This window comes from Saccopteryx leptura, chromosome 2 (genome assembly GCF_036850995.1).
Source record: "Saccopteryx leptura isolate mSacLep1 chromosome 2, mSacLep1_pri_phased_curated, whole genome shotgun sequence".
NCBI classification, from domain to species: domain Eukaryota; kingdom Metazoa; phylum Chordata; class Mammalia; order Chiroptera; family Emballonuridae; genus Saccopteryx; species Saccopteryx leptura.
In genome coordinates this window covers 369,375,422-369,388,633 of record NC_089504.1, presented here as the reverse complement: position 1 = coordinate 369,388,633, position 13,212 = coordinate 369,375,422, and the positions used below count along the sequence as shown (strand labels likewise).

General features: G+C 44.4%; 1 protein-coding gene across 2 annotated transcripts in view; it reads left to right on the top strand.

Annotated features, from left to right (window-relative positions):
• KIRREL3 (kirre like nephrin family adhesion molecule 3) overlaps window positions 1-13,212 on the top strand; it is a 546,205-nt gene that overhangs the window by 342,116 nt on the left and 190,877 nt on the right. The gene's annotated exons all lie outside the window — the stretch shown is intronic.

The window sequence follows — 13,212 nt, the reverse complement described above, 5'->3', positions numbered from 1 at the left end:
GAAGACTCATTTTGAGGACAAGAGTCCTCGTACATCATTCTGAGGGCCGCCTATGTATTTGAGTATCAACAAAAAATTTACTGTTTAAACATAAATCTCTGGAAGAAGTTGAAGTTAATTAAAAAGGTTTAACAGCATATGCATTAGTATTAGTCCTGGCCCTTGTTAGTATGGAAGGAAGGAAAGGAGATAAAAACAAGGTATGTGAGGAGGAAGTCAACGCAAGCATTTAATTAAATGTGGTCCGAAGCACAGGCAGAGATACCACTTTATCTGCCTTTCAGAGCCAGGTTCAGTGCAAGGAGAGAGTGGGAAGCAAGGAACGTCCCTGGAGAGCTATTTGTGTTTTTAATTAACTAAGGCTTTGAGAGTTTTTACTCCATTTTTTTTCTTTAGAAATCAAGAATTTCACCTTGTGCCATGGTGCTTTCTGTTCAGATGTGGAGGCCTCAGGCCAAACATGTAACCCATTGTAAGTGCCTATCCTCTGATTTATGCCCAATGATTTACTCATTGACTGGCTCATTCACACCATATATATTAGCAGAGCTCTCACCCTGCACTGCGCACGGGAGCCCTGCAGACTGAGGAGCCACCAGGTAGGGCTGGTCTCTGTCTCCAGCGGTTCACATGCTAACTGCTATGAAAAAGGTGTGTATTCAGTATTTGGGAATCATAAATGAGGATATTTGAGGTTCGTGTGAAAACTGAATGCTGCAGTTGGCCCCCGCCTGTGACCACAAGAAGGTGAGAGAGTATTTCCTTGCTTTTGAATTCTCATAACATCAGTCAGCATGTCTCCATTCTTTGGTTCCGCTATTATCCCTCCAAGCGCCCAGCCTGCACTGCTCCTACACTGGCTTCAGGATATGCCGTCATCCTTCACTTCTGCTCTGTCTCTCGTCGTGGAGTGCTTGCCTCCTTTCAGCTCCTCTCTCTCCCTCTAGGTTCACCTCCTCCGTGACACATAGCTTGACTCCCCTACACTGCAGGGGTGCTTCACAGGACTTGAAATGTTTGCCAGTGTCAAGAGGGCTGGTCAAAGTCACCACACTCAAGCTGTGTGTGGCCAGTACTATACATTGTAGCACTTAAAATTTCTGTTATCTCTATAACCTATTGATTATAACTTGTTTCATGGCTATCCTTAGACCCTCCAACTTAAGACTTTAACTCTTTGAGGCAGTTAATAATACAACAATAAATCCATCCTGTATATTGTTTTCCCCAGACCCACTTCCATTTAAACCCTTTGTCCCAAATAAGTTCAGTCATTGTACTGTCTCCTCATCCTTCTCACTCCATCTACAAGTTTTCTGGACAGGAGTCCATTTTCGCTTTGATTTTAGCACAGGTCCCCAGCCCTCATTGCTCTTTCTCATCACCTCCTCTACCCTTGATGACGTCCAATCCTCCCAAATCCCTGACCTCTTCATCCTCAAGTCTTCTTCACTCCAGTGACTTCTATCTCTGCTTCCTCTGTATCTTGAAACTCACAATTCAGAACTATTAAACATTCAGATTTTCAGTTTTCAAAATTCCTCTCTTTCCTCTCCCATTTTCTCACTCCCTCTTGAGCTGCTCTCTGGTTTTCCCTTGGCCTTCAGTCTAGTTGTTTTTTTCTGTTTTCCCACTTTCCTCCCTGACTTCACTCAGTCTGAACCCAGTGACCACACATTTTGCCTCCATGATTGCTAACACTCTAGCACTCCCTACCTTTTTGTCTTATCACCTACTTGACTTCCCAACCCCCACCTCTCAGGACCCACTTTTCACTGGATCCACTTCAAGTCTAGTATGCTAGTCTTATAAACTAAGAGTTATTTTAGCCCCTTCTCAATCATGCAGTCATCACCTCGAAGGAGAGGGCACCACATCCTTGTCTCCAGCTCTGGATCACAGCCTGAACTTCAGCCACATAGTTCCAGCTGTGTATTAAACATTTGTACTTGGGTTTCCTGCAAGATTCTTAACTCACTAGAGTGAGCATAGTTTACCTTCCTTCAAAAACTATTCTTGCCTGACCAGGCAGTGATGCAGTGGATAGAGCAACAAACTGGGATGCAGAGGACCCAGGTTTAAAACCCTGAGGTTGCCAGTTTGAGCGTGGATTCATCCGGCTTGAGTGCTGACTTATCCGGCTTGAGCATGGGCTCATCTGGCCTTGAGGATGGGCTCACCAACTTGAGCACGGGGCTGTTGCCTTGAGCATGGGATCACAGACATAACCCCATGGTCGCTGGCTTGAAGTCCAAGGTCACTGGCTTGAGCCCACGGTCACTGGCTTGATCAATGGGTCACTTGCTCTGCTGTATCCCCCTGATCAAGGCACATTTGAGAAAGCAATCAATGAACAACTAAGGTGCCGCAACAAAGAACTGATGCTTCTCATCTTTCTCCCTTCCTGTCTGTCTGTCCCTCTCTCTGACTCTCTCACTGTCTCTGTCAAAAAACAAAACAAAACAAAAAAACAAACTTACTTTTTTCTATGTTCCATAAACTATAGCTGACACCATGGTCTTCTTATTTATCTCCCCCCTAAATACTCAGGGTCAGTTTCAACCCCCTTACTCTCTACATCCCATTAGTCACCAGCTCTTATAGACTGTTTCCCTTCCCTTCATTTCTACTATCACTAGCTTTGTTAAAATCCTCAATTAATCTCAATGAGATTATTGTTGCCTTCAGACTTGTCTCCTGTTTGTAATTAATCTCCAGTACAAGTCTATTAATTTGATTGTCATATTGATCTTCCTAAAGTATGACTGCTCCTTTTCTCTAAAATCTCCAGTGATTCACTTTTGTCCGAGTACCAAGTCCACATTCCTCAGAACAGCAATCAAGGCTTGCCACAGTATAGCCTAAGCCTACAGCCATTCTTAGTTTCCACTGCTTGCCGCTCCTGGAAGTGTGACCTATGCTCTTACACTTCGATGCTCATGCTCTTCCCCCTCTGTCCAAAGGAGCTTTCAGCTACACTTGGCAACATCCTCTTCACCTTTCAAGAACATCTCAAGTACTGTCCCCCCTAACCACTGACGAGCTCTCCTCTGTGTTTTCCTAACATTGCCTCTGTTTAGAATTCATTCATTTAACTAATATTTATTAAGCATCTACTATCAATACATGCAAAAAAAACTTTTTATAAGAAATTATTTTAGCAAGAAAGGAAGGGAGAGAGACAGAAACATCAATCTATTCCTGTATGTGCCCTGACCGAGGATCAAACCTGCAACCTCTATGCTTTGGGACAATGCTCTAACCAACTGAGCTATCCGGGCAGGGCCTACATACAAAGAACTTTAATATACATTATCTTATTTAGTCCTCACAATAACCCCTGAGATAAATATTATTAATATCCATGCTATGTAAATAAGAAAACTGAAGCTAAATGTATTGAAATTTCCTGCTCAATATCACAGAATTAGTAAATGGTAGAGGAAGTCTGCAAATCTCATCCCAATGCTCTTCACATCAGACCAGAGCTACCTCTGCTTTAGTACATCTGCCTTGCATTGGATGGGGAAAAGGAAAAGGGAGAGGGAGAGAAAGAGAGAGAGAGAGAGAGAGAGAGAGATGCTCAAATGTCCTTTATTTCAAGATTGTAGAATCCTTGAACTCAGAAATCTTACTTGGTTCACCTTTGAATTCTTAGAGCCTCACACAGAGAAGATGTTTAATAAAAGTTTAATTTGTTGACCTAATGTCCAGTTTAGAATTTTTCACAAATCATGCACTTGGAAGAAATGTATGGACATGATGTCGTCCATCCCCCCACCTCAGAAAGACTATTCCTGGGGTATTTCTGGTTCTATCCTATCCCTTTTAGTGTCATTACTTCTTAAAACTTCACTACGTTACTAAGCACTTTTCCCTGTCAGATGCTCTTGGCTTTTCTGAGGCTTATTTGTTCATGACCTATTCCCAGATGTTAGCTTGGACATGGTGGTCAGCTGAGGAAATCAGAACTGTTCTTAAACTGAGAGTTGGCTTGGAAGAGGCAGAGGAGTGGAGGGAATAGAAAAGGGAGGGCCAAGTTCACATCTCTGTGAGTCTTGCTTGAGCTGGGCCACATGGTAGCGAGCTCTCACAGAGAGACAATTTCACTTCCCTCCTGCTCCCTGTAGGGGTCCCATAGCAAACTCCATGTTATCTCCCAGGAATGCTCTGCCTGGTAGGGGCATAGCCACAGCATTTCAAGGGAGACTTGGCACAAGCAGAGCCTCTTGCTGGTATCAGAAGAGGAAACAGTGAGAACTAATCACCAACCCCAGTGAGACTGGTACAGGGAAGATTTTGAAGTTGGGACTAGAAGGCAGGGAAGCATCTGTCAAAATCTGTTACTTGATGTGCTAACGAGATTGTTAGCACTCTCTCTCCTCCATGGGTTATGGAGCTGTACCCTTTCAAGGGGGGGCCTCTGGCTGTCCAGGAATAGCCCAGCAGCTGCCCACTGGGACCTGGGTTCCATCTGAAGCAACCAAAGGCATCTTCACATTCCACAGGGAGGCTCCTCCCCTGCTAGACACCTGCTGCTTATATGATGAAAAAGGGGTCTTTTCATAATCATCACTTGGAGTAGCAGAATTGACACTCTAGTGCTAAGAAAGAGTGGCAGCCGGGGTTATGCACATGCAAGGGGACCTGTGATGAGTTCAGTGAGCATCACATGGCTATATGTAAAACTAGACTTACTCTGAGTTCTCAAATAGATTATAAATTAACATTTAAATGGATTCCACCATTTAAATATGGTAAGGCCCTGGCTAGTTGGCTCAGTGGTAGAGTGTCAGCTCAGCATGTGGAAGTCCTGGGTTCAATTCACGGCCAGGCCACACAGGAGAAGTGCCCATCTGCTTTTCCACCCTCCCCCTCTCATTTCTCTCTCTCTCTTCCCCTCCCGCAGCCACGGCTCCATTGGAGCAAAGTTGGCCCAGGCACTGAGGACAGCTCCATGGCCTCCACCTCAGGTGCTAGAATGGCTCTGGTTGCAATGGAGCAACACTTCAGATGGGCAGAGCATTGCCCTCTAGTGGGCTTGCCAGGTGGATCCCAATCAGGCACATGCAGAAGTCTGTCTCTCTACCTCCCCGCTTCTCACTTCAGGAAAAAAATACACACACACAAAAAAAAACCCAACAAACAAAATAAGTATGGTGGGGACTGTGGAAAGAAGGGAAAGAGAGAGAGAACAAATGAGAGAGACTTACTTGTTATGTAATAGGCAAGCAAAGCTGGCTGCAGGGTGGGGTAGAATACATGTTGCCCCAGTCTCTTAAGAAGCCAAGAGGTTCTTGTTGAGTACAGTCTGTACTGTCTTGGTGAGATAGGTCCCACTGGCTGGTACTTTCTTTGCTTGCAGTCTAGGTGGGAATAGCAATTTCCAACTTTCTTGTTGTTACTAATGTCACAGGTATTCTTTTATCTCAGATCTCTGTGGAACTCCACATGAGCCCCTGAGCCTGACCTGATGAGTATGGCAGAGAATAGCTTTGTGCCCATGAAGACGCTGTTCTGAAACAAGGCCTGGGAGAGAGGCTATAGCAGTCACTACAAAAACGATCATGGTGACTTGGACCAGGTGCTAGCAGAAGAAGTAGTGAGAGGTGCTTGGTCCACGTATATAGAGATAACAGGTAATGTTGACAGGTTGGATGTAGGTATGAAAGAGTCTACGATTACTCCGAGATTTCTGGTCTGAGTAACTAGAAGGATAAAACCACCATTTAAAAGATAAGAAAGTCTGTGAGAAGGGCAGGTCTGTAGGAGATCAGGAGTTCCCCCCTGGGATGTGTTAAATTTGAAATGCCCACTAGATGTCCAAGTACAAATGAGGAGTCGGCAGTTGGATATATGAGTCTGGAGTTAAGGGAAGTGGTCCAGGCTGATATAAATTTGAGAGACATCAGAGGAAAGTTGGTGTTTAAATTTCTAAGATGGAGTGCAGACCAAGAGATGAGATCAAGGACTCAGCTAGGAGACTCTGATGTCAAGAAGAGGAAAAGCCAGTAAGGAGTAGAGCTCTGTGACCTAAGGGAAAAGGATCAAAGTGGAGAACCCAGTAATATTTTACATGCTTGCCTCTCATGGGCTACTCCTCACACCGAGTTAGACATAGTTCTAAATACAAAGGTTTCCATGGTCCACCCTAAGATTTGGAAGGAACCTCTGTGAGACAGCACCAAGTGGTATGAGAAAGTTTATCTCTAAGACCAAGTAGTATGGTGCAGACTAAGTGCTATGGGGTGTTTATCTGACTGCTGGCCCCTCTAGCAGCCACAATTTCCAAGTGCAAGCAACCCAGAAGGCAAAGGTGACTTAGTTCAGGGGCCAGATTTCCTCCTCAGATCTATGCATGTAATGTATGCAGATTGGAATGCTTTTGAAGTTGCTAATCTGAATTGACAATCTGTTTGCTAGTTCCAGATGAGGATGCCTTTTAATTGTGTGTGTGTGTCTGTGTGTGTTTTGTTTAGTCAATCCTAACAGCCTCTTTTCCCAACCAAAGTGGGATTCCAGGACCCCCACCTCTCCACTTTCATGGCTATTTCTTAGGGTGCCCCAGCCAATCCCCATTCTACAAATGACAGGCACTCTCAGGGATCACTCAGCAGCTGAAGGGAAGTAACCATCTCAGAGAATCATAGAGCTTCTGTGCCTTATTTTCTAGTACAGTGCAGGGGAAAATAAAACAGTAAAGGCTTGGGAAGGTGGAAGATTAATTGTCTTCTCTGGGCACATTTATTTCATATTCATTGTCACAGTACTGATCGTAATGAAGTAATTTAGTATTCATGCAGTTGTCACATCAAGTTCCTCTATAGATGTTTTACTGTAATTTAGCATAAGTTAATGGATATCTATATTAAAGTGTTCTCAATTAAGCAAGTGGCCTTTCTATTCTACAGGCCAGATTGGATTGGATGGCCATGAAGTGTAAGCAAACTACACCTTCTCGGATCCAGCCTCTGAGGTCAAACCTGAAAATGAGTTTAGCTCCTTCTTGTGTCTATTTCCAAGAATCCTAGTGGCTCAAAAATAACTTTGTAATTGACTGATCCAGATAGATGAGTTGGAGAGTGGGTGATTGATGTGTCCAATATATTTGAACAAAATCAACACTAGGGAGAATACTAATTGCACAAGTCTGTCTAGCTAGCAGAGCAGATATGGGGATAGAGTCAGGGTTAGACGATCAGATCTCTGGCGTGTAGTGCCCTGGGACCTGCTGGCCACTGTCCTGGGATGTGGTTGGTGGTTGTTTAGCATCTGCCTTCTAAATTTTCCTGGATTAGGAGCTGCCGTATTGGAAATGATTTATTGAGCTCAGTGAAGGTTACTTTTCCAGGCTTAAGGGATTGGGTTCCATTAAAAAAAAAATACCAACAGCTTTTAAATGAGGTTTGGTCAACCAAAAGAATTGTTTGGCTTTTTTTCCTTTTATGATTACCCAGAAATAGAAAAAGAAAAGAACCAAAAAATTCAAACAGAAATACAAATAGGTACCTGGCTCTTCATTGAGATAAGATGGATTCAGTCAGTACATAAGATTTCTTTTTCTTAAATGTTATCAAAAAGGTCAGGAGCAGTGGTTTTTGAAGGCCAATCTGATATGATAGAGGTAGCCTTCCAGAGCTCAAGTCCCCAGATCCATTAGCACTGAAGTGTTTCTGTTGACTGGGCTTTGGGATGACTGGAGGTTGGCAAGGCACAAAGAAATTACAGACTTTGGCAACACATCCCAGGGCTGAGAGACACCAGCAGGACAAAGGGAAACTCCTCTCATATTACTGAGAATCTTAATTCACCCAACAAAAAATTATTAACCTATACTGCCCCAGGCCCTGGGGATACAATGGGGAGCAGAGTTTACATAATCTAGAAAAGGAGATGGAGCCTGGGAGACTCCGTGATGCTTCAGTCATCACCTGGCTCCCCAGACTGAGGTCCTTTTGTACAGTGGTCCCCCCACAACAGCAGCCTCACATCAAGGTTCCCGCATGACGTGAATTTCAAGCCCTCAGCTTAGGTTTCCATTTATCAAGGCTGGTCCGTGATCAAATGGCTACAGTGATAAGAAAATATAGGGTTTCTCATGGAAGGGGGAAATGAAGAAGAGGAAATTCTCCATGTGCTCTGGGGCTATCCTCCCCCACCCATCTCCAGAAAAATGGCTACCCCTCATTTTAGTGCTTCTGCATTTTGTTAATATTGTTCCACATTTGTACAATATTATTTCTATCTGTGTAAACTCTGTGAGCCTGAACTAGACTTTGTAGAGAATAGAGAAGAACTCTTGTGGTCTTATCTTAGTTGAAAAGGACAGTTGGTGAAACATACAGAGTCTCTGGATCTCCTAAGTAGAAGATTGACTCTAATTGCAGCCAGAGTCCAGACTAGTAAATTTTTCCAATAGTAGGTGATGTATTGAAAGGAGAATGTGGTGGACCTTTGGTTTCTTTAAAAACAAAGAAGGTGCTTCTCTCCTAATCTCTCTGGCATGTTTAAGTGAAATCCTGTCAAGAGGAAGTGATATTACCTAAATGTTCCGAGTTCTCCGATTCTGAGAAGTCAATACTAAACTCCAAAGCAAAGTTAGTTATCATTCCTGTTCTGAGCTCCCCATTCCCAGGATGTTACAATCCTCCCCACACATTGGAGTAGGTCCTATACAGACTTTATAAAGATTCTGAAGTTTACTGATCCTGGTACCACACGTGTGCCGATGAAAGAGAACTCAGCAAAGCTTGAGTCTCTTCATTCCTAGATTTTTAATTCAAGTGTCCCTTCTTCAGAGAGCCATGCCTTTCAGCTCACTGACTCAGATGTGTGTCCTCACACTCCCATTGCACTCTCAGCATCCATCACACTGCATAGTGACCATCATTTTACTTGCCAGTCTTCCCAACAATCACCTGTGTGTCCCCAAAACCCAGTGCTAGGCTTGGAATGTTATTGACACTCTGTAAGTATTTAATGGGTAAATGGATGATGGATGGATGGATGGATGGATGGATGGATGGATGGATGGATGGATGGATGGATGGATGGACAGATGGATTTTGAAGTTATTGATCATTAGTTTTAGCCAAGGAAATTTCTTCTCTGCATTTTCATCCTTTTTCACATGACCAGCCTTCAACGGTAGCCAGCCTTAGGGAACAAAATAGGTCTTCATTCTCCAAATAAGACTATCAGCTCAGACAGCACTAAGCTACATTTTTCTCAGGATTTAGGCATAATTTATTTTTTCTTTTCTTCCAAGACTAGGAATTGAAATAAACACACAGGTGGAATTTGTAAGAGGACAAGTAAGCAGTGTGCCTGCCAGGTTCTGGGAAACAAGTAGGTAGAACCTTGAGTGAGAAGCTAGAGAAGAGAAGGGCGGAGGCCGCACAGAGACTGACCATAGTGCTAAGCAGGGGACATGGTGTCTACAGTAGAAACATGAACCAGCTAGAGGCGGGTAAAATGGTGTTAGCAGAAGCATTCGAAGCATGCTAAAGAAAGAAGGGAAAAGAGAACACCAGTAAGGACATTCTGTTCTCCACCCCTGAAAATAGGTTTAGCCAAAAATCCTACTTTAAGCAGGAGGAAGTGAGAAAAGGAAGGCAGTAACCTAATAGTTACTAAGTGCCTCCTGTGTCATCTCGCCTCTCCGTAATGCAGTGAAATAGGTGTCACTCTCCTTGTATTGATGACCTCACAGACTCAAGGACATTAAACAACTTGCCTAAGGCCACACAGTAGGTGGTCAAGCCAAGATTCAAATTCCAGCCCAGACCATCTGGACTCTTGGTGTGGTGTTAACCCATATCCTCACCCTGGAGATGTGCAAAGAGCCCAGCCCACCAGGCCAAGACCATAAACAGCAGCAGAACAAGGGTCTCAAGCAGACAGGACGACCAAGAAAACACCGGTGAGAGTGTGCTGGGGAGCGGCCTGGAAGCACAGCAGGCAGAGCTGCTGGGTCAGGACAGCACGAAAAACAAGAAGGCAACCTAAGAACCAGAGCGCAGCGAGACAAGAGGCAGGATGTGGGCAGACAGACACTCAGCGTGCTGTAACGGGAACCAACATGAAGGCAGAGCTTCTGTAGTCCCCTGGCTCCATGCACCTTCCCTGCCAGGGACAATTCCAAGGTTTGAGCATCATGAGCCCTCAAGGGAACAAGTACAATAAGAGAGAAAGAGGAAGGCAACTTATCTCTGGAACATATGACAGGTGCTGCTTACACACCTCCTCATTTTATCCTCCCAGCTCTTTGAAATGGGCATTTTCTCCATATTAAACAAAGGTAATTAGTAGGAATTAAAATGACCCCACTACAATGGCCCACAGTTATTGAGTACTGAGTACCTTGTATGCCTGTGTATACGTGGGTATCCCTTATTTCATATTCTATGGATATTTAAGCATAGTGCTATTGTTAGTTCTATCTTTATAAATGAAAGAACTGAAATTTGGAGTTTTCTGAGATTTTTCTCGAGGTCATAAAAATAATGTGGCAGAGCTGAGACATATCCGCATGCCTGTCCATACTAGGTGGGCTGGCGTTTGACAGCAGACTTTGGCTCAGGGACCCTTGAGTCTTACAGGAGACACGTCACTTCTTTCACTGTCCCTCCTACTACTGCAGGCATATGCTGGCCCTTCCTGTGACATAAACAAATCCAAATAATTCCCCAGAGTCCTTTATTGTTTCCATATTGGGAATGAGAAACATAGGAGAATATTTCAGAGGAGAAGGGCAGGGCAGCCTCCTTCACCCCTCACACCCTGGCCACCCTCTGCTCTTTACAAGGTACTTTCAGAGTCATTCGTTGGCTCTTCAGAGTCTCAAAACAATTTCTTGAGAGAGGTAGAGCAGGTATCTCCACCCTCATTTCACGGATGAGGACACTGAGGCCCCAAGAGTTGTCACAACTTGACCAAATATCCAGTTGTGTCAAAGTCCTGTCTCCAACCTGCCTGACACCTGACCCCAGGCCTCTGCTCTCACTGGTCCGCAGTGTGCTCATCACTGGCTCACACAGTGATGTGAGAAGGACTTCCCACCTCCAGCCTTCCCCACCCTCCCAGTCCCTTCTCCTCCAACCATCTCCTGCACCAACCCTTTGGCCACAGTTCATTCCCTGAACCCCACTCTTTTGTGGCCCAAGAGCCTAGAGGTTCTGAGACACTTGAAGCCACCCAACCACCCCAGCTCTTTTAATGAAGAAGATTCCCTGCCCCCTCTAAGCCTGATACAACCATCAAGTTCAACATCCATGGGATAAGGAAGGAAGAAAAGCTGGAGATAGTGATGTGCTCTGGACCAGGAGGGTATATGCCCTTGCCTTTGAGATTTAGAACTTCTTTTAAGGTCAATCCTTAAAATAAAAAGTATTCTTTGTGCTCATTCTCAGACCTAGCATCATTCCTGACCTAGGAAAAGAGTGAGACCCACAAGTTGGAATTGTGTCACTTCTTAACTCAAGGCAGCTCGGGGGCTGCACAGACAGAGAGTAGGCTAGCTCTCCTCCCTGGGTGCATAAAAGCTCTCCTCTCTGCTCCCCAGAGAGCAAGGAGTCACTTTTTTGTGACCAAAGAGACAAGAGACATAATGAAAAGAATACCAGAAGGGGACATTATGGCCAAGAGGGGCCAGACCTGTAGCTTAGGGCTGAGAGTCGCTTTTTCAGAAATCTGATTTTTTTTACTGAACAAGAAGCAAGTGGCCCCAACTGGGTAGAAACAAATGTGAGGAGGACTGGATGGGGGAGAACTGTGATCCTCCAACGCAGTTCCTGCCAGGTGTACCCAAGGCAAAACCACCCAGAGACACCTGGTTCCCTTTTCTACTTTATAGAGAAGAAAAGCAAAGCTTAAACCCTCAAGACACAAGAGTCAAGCCTCATTTCACACAAAGCCCCCCAGGATCTCCAGAACAGGTGGTCCTTCTCCTCAACCCCACAGAGCTATGCTGCCACCCCCACTTCCTGCCCGCTGAGCACACCAGCCGCTTTCCCTTGGCTGGGTTCAGAGATGCCCAGGCATCGGGTGGGCCAGACACCCACCCAGGGGGGCCAGCAGCTACGGCATTATGATGAGCACAGGCTTGGGGTGCAGGTTCCTGACTCCATCCCCAGCCAGCTGTAAGTGGAGAAAAACAAAGCCACCGTCCTCATTCAATTATTGTGAAGACTAATGGAATAATGGTACAAAGTCTATGCACAAATGGAAGCTCTCATCACTCAGTCAGTGAAAGTAAAGTCAGGTCCAATTCCACCCACCTGTTGATAGAACAATATAGACAACATACACAGCCTGTATGTAAATAGACCTTCCACACTGGATCACCTTAAAAAAAAAGAGTATTTTCTCTTCAAATGGGAGCTTTAGAGGAAGCTAAGCTAGATCACTAAACCAGATCGCCTAACCAGATCACCAGAACAAGAGGGAAGGGTCCTGGTGGTCAGGTCTGCTTCATGTGGAGCACATGGTGCCTCCTAAAGAGGCGGAAGGAGGCTAGAAATGGTTTTTTTCTTTTTTTTTTTCTTTTTTTAGGTTTTTTGTTTGTTTGTTTTTTAATAGAAAGTGAGAGAGAGAGAGGAAGGAAGAGAGGGTGAGAAGCATCAACTCATAGTTGCTTTCACTTTAATTGTGCATTGAGCTTCTTGTACGTGCCTTGACTGGGACCGCGCTAGTATCTTCTTGCTCAAGCCAGCAGCCTTGGGCTTTTCATGCCAGCGACATCTGGGCTCAAGCTGGTGAGCACTGGGATCATGTGGACAATCCCCTGTTCAAACCAGTGACCCCACACTGACAAGCCCAGAGTCAGAGCCAGCGACCTCGGAATTTTGAATCATCAACTTCAGTAATCCAGGCTGACACTTTATCCACTGTGCCACCACTGGTCAGGCTAGGAATAGTTTCTGAACAGGGACATTGATTGCAGCAGGAACATGACTGATCCATGTGAAACAAAATCTATATTGAAGACATCCATTTTTTCTGTATTTTCTATGTCTACACCATAGATAAGTTGTCAGCACCTAGGTTTTTCATATATATACATACTTTATAGATATAGATATAGATATATATTTGATAGTACAAAACTATGCACTGATAGATGATTAAACAGTAAGGCAAGATGGTGTTTAAACTGAATTTTAACAGCTAGAGAGTTTTGTTTTGTTTGTTTTTTTAATTTAGACTGCAAGT